Raw genomic sequence first — 4,414 nt, 5'->3', positions numbered from 1 at the left:
TCTTACAACCACTATTAGAGGCCTCATTTCTTGGTTTTCTGATCCATGTGTCCCATGAGTTTTTTGTTTGAAAGTTTTTGGTAACTCCTCAAAGACCTGGATGAAGGAACAGAGGGCACTCTCAGCAATTGTGCAGATGATACAAAACTGGCAGCAGTGGTTCATACACCAGAGGATTGTGCTGCCATTCAGAGGGACTTTGACAGGCTGCAGATACAGGCATAGAGGAACCTCACAAAGATCAACAAAGGGAAGTGCAGAGTCCTGCACCCAGGGAGGAATACCTCCATTTTATAGTATAGGCTGGGGGCTGACCCCCTGGAAAGCAGCTCTGTGGAGAGGGACCTGGGAGTGCTGGTGGACAACAAGATGACCATAAGCCAGCAATGTGCCCTTGTGACGAAGAAGACCAGTGGTATCCTGGGCTGTATGAGGAAGAGCATTGCYGGCAAGTTGAGGGAGGTGATCTTTCCCCTCTTCTCTGCCCTCTTGAGGCTACGCCTGGAGCGACATGTCCAGTGCTGTGCTTCCTAGTGCAAGAGCGATATGGAGCTAGTGCAGCAAGTCCAGCAAAGGATTATCAAGATGATGAAGGAATTGCAGCATCTCTCACACAAGGAAAAGCTAAAAGAGCTAGGCCTGATCAGTGTGGAGAAGAGATGGCTCAGGGGGCCATCAATGCTTAGTAACACTTGATGGGAGGATATCAGGAGGACAGTGTCAGACTCTTCTTGGTGGTATGAAATGATAGGGTAAGAGACAATGGGCACAGCTTGAAACACAGGAAGTTCCACCTGAACACACGAAAACACATCTTTACTGTGAGAGTGACTGAACACTCAGAGAGGTTGTGGACACTCCATTCTTGGAAATATTCAAAAGTCTCCCTGGCAGAGTTCTGTGCAGTGTGCTGTAGGACACCCTGCTTGAGCAGGGCACTGAACTAGATGATCTTTAAGGGTCCCTTCCAATCTCAACCTTCTGTGATTCTTGGAAATGAACCTGCTACAGTCTTTAAATTAATTGTGGTTATTGATTTTAGATTAATCAATTAGATTTTCAAAAGGGCCTTATAAGAAAGGAAACATTTGGATATGACATATATATATTCATATTTAAAATACAAAAGTCTTACAAACAAATAGTTTGCATTCAGCCTTCATGTATCTGCAGTAGATACTTAAAGATCCTTTTTATCTAGTAAAATGTTCCAAAACAAGCACAAGTATCTTAAAGCACTGACAGTATTTTCTGTGTTGTACAGCCTCTACCCTTAATATACAAGAATCTTTCATGACATGATTCTGAAAAATCTTTAGAACTTACAGCTCTAGTAGTCCCCAAAGACTGCAGTGGATACTCAGAGCGTCATAGCAGGGAGGAGAGACAAGAATAACAAGAATTTAGAAGAAAAAGACTAAGAAAAAATATTAAKAATAATAATAAAAACAACAACAATAGGAAGAAGAAGGAAAAAAGAATAATAATAAAAATGAATACTTCTTTTTTTCATTTTTTGGCTTTTGTAACTGAGAATGAATTAGAAATTAATGTTTAGCTTTATGATACAAGAAAAATGTTTCCTCAGGGAAGAGAAATTAAAGGAATGAGGAGCTGTCAAAAATTTAGAAACATTATTTTATCTAGCTCTGTAGAAGAGTACTGCCTGAGAAAGGCTAAACTGGACTCTTTTATGTAAAGTAATGAGTGTCTAAATACAGTATACAGCAATAGGTGACTTTGTTCTAGTCACAGTATTCCTGCCTATTTTTTCTCAACGCTCCAATGTTTTCAAATCTTCCAGTTCCCACTAACAGATTAGATGGATTCCAGACATATCAGACAGTTGAAGCCATAGATTTCTATGCTGTCCCTTCCACAAGCAACAGCAGTCTGATCATTCACTGTAATGGGAAAAGGATTAATCCCCTTATGCTAGAACCACTTTACTTTTAAGAACAACTTTGAAAATAAGTTAACAAAAAACTCTGCAACATCAAAACATGACAAGTACTTACTGCTAAACCAAGGGGAGGCGGGAGAAATCATTTCAGAAGTTGTTTGCTAAGGTTCATGAACTCAGAAAAATTTGGACCTGATAACTCACTCTATTTTCCAATGAATAAAATATTTTGACATTCTTGTGGTTCAAATGAGAGCTGCTGAGAGCTATTCACAAGCAATTCAAACTCCAGTGAGAAAGTCACTGTAGGCTGGCACAAATTCATACCAGCATCTTCCCCCTCAATTACTGTATCAGGTTGACCTCTAGTTCACTCTGTGGGCAAGGAGATCTGAAGGGTGGCACAACTAGAGAGTGTTTGGGTCTTCCCAGCCCCAGAGGACTCTCCCAGCAAATGATGGCTGAGCCAGTCATATTCTTTCTTCCTTCCTCCAATGAGCAAATGACATTAGCACCCATTCCTTGCAGCTGGTGAGAGGTGCTCAAGCACTGCATCAAGACATAGTCGTGCACTCAACTCACTTCTCTATGCCCTGATCATGGCTATGGCCAACTCTGTCTATTGAATAGGAATAGGAATACATGTGCAAAGGACGCTCAAAGCTTAGGTTGGTATAAGACTTCTGTAATCTCTTTGCTGTGCCCTGTCAAGCACTTCTGAGGTGTCCAGAGGAGCTGATTCCTTTCTCTTGTTCTGGGAATCCAGATATCAACCTTTTCTACTGCTTCAACATTTATGTCAGGCAGAAAGATGGGGAAAAGGGTGGGGGCAATGCACAGAGGTAATACCGTACTATATAAGAAGAATTTAGAGAGATTTTGTTAAAAAAAAAAAAAAAAAAAAAACAGGAGGGAAGAGAAATGGTGGAGCTTGTAGAAAATGGGACATAAAAGAAAAAAATGTATCTATTTAGAAGTAAGAGGGGAGCCAGCAAAGGAGAGAGGAGAAGACGAAAAATACCATGCTATTCTGATGCTGAGACATAGTTAGAGGAAATAAAAGATAGAAAAGAAAAGAGTGTAAGAAAGAATACAGAGAGAAGAGAAACAGATACATGGAAAATCAGGTAGGCATATTTGTCAGAGTATGAAAAGACGAAGGGAAAATAGAACACAATGCYAGAAAAAAAGATAACATGGCCAGAAGAAAAGAAGAATGAGTCAGGGTGAAGGCAGGAGAATGAAATGGGACATAGAGAAAGGATGAAATAAAAGGGAAGAGCTGAAGCAAATAACTTTGGAAGACTACATGTTATTTTTTTTAACTTGGACTCCAGATTTGATGTTTTATTTGGCATTATTTGTTAAAAAAATCACTGGATAGATGTTACGTTGCAGACATGTAAGAAGATCGATTACCTCCATCTTGTTAAGGGATAGAAGAAACGTAGTACAGGAAGAGGACTGTTGAAATAAACAAAATCAGTTCTGAGWGCTCAGAGATTTTTCCAAGATGGTAATATATTATTATTTAATATTGGGAAGTAAATTAAAGGATTAAGAGGTGAATTAACAGCAGCAGTAGGTTGTTATAGAAAATAAGACTTTTCAGAAGGATTTTAGACAGATGAAGAACGGCTGTTTGATAGAATGGCTAGAGAAGTTATACTTGATTGAGGAAGAAAAGTATGAATGTAAAAACACCACTGAAAAATGGAGGAATATTTATAATATAAAATATAAAAATGGAGGAATAMATCAAATTTGTGGATGGGTGCATTTCAATGATAGAAAATATACAAAAAGTATTTTCTCTGCAAAGTCTTGACAGAACAGGCAGTCAAATGAAAGGGCTAAATGGGTAATTTGCTGAGAGGACTGGAATGAAGTGATGTAGGAAGGCTAATGTCAGATGTTTCATTTCCCATGGARGGTCATTTGACAACTCTTTTCTCCATTTGCATCTCATTTATTGACAAATATCTCTTCCCTAAAATGAACCCTGGCTCATTCATTTCCATCTAAACTAGTTCATGCTTTGAAAAGGCCTTTAGCCATTATAGGCAAAATGAATCCTTAGCAGGACTCTGCAACAAACAGTATTTGAATTACAGCAGAAGTGAATTGTGGTTCATGAATGTTACTGGTATTCTGAAAAAAAAGCATTGRCTAGGAAACTTCAGGCAAGATGAAGGTAAAAATTAGCATATACTTGTAGTTTTCATCAGGGACATCAGATCAGAGACAATAAAATAGCAATTGCCTAGCTAGGAAGAACATGAAAATATGGTCCATGTTAAGAGATAAGCATTTCTCTTATTTTGAAAGATAGAATGACAGACAAGATAAAAGAAAAAACGCTTTGTCATTTTTGTTAAAATATATGCAAATAGGGATCAGAAATGAAATCCTTAAGYTTAAAAGACAAACATGTAAGAATATTTCTTTGAATTGTTCTTTTTCAAAGCATGTTCAATTGGATGCAATTTCAGAGCAGAAGTCTCTCAAAAG

This window comes from Rhea americana, unplaced genomic scaffold (assembly GCF_003343005.1).
Source record: "Rhea americana isolate MKP2758 unplaced genomic scaffold, rheAme1 scaffold_266, whole genome shotgun sequence".
Classification (NCBI taxonomy): domain Eukaryota; kingdom Metazoa; phylum Chordata; class Aves; order Rheiformes; family Rheidae; genus Rhea; species Rhea americana.
The sequence above is the reverse complement of the archived record's forward strand: the minus strand, read 5'-3'. Positions refer to the sequence as shown.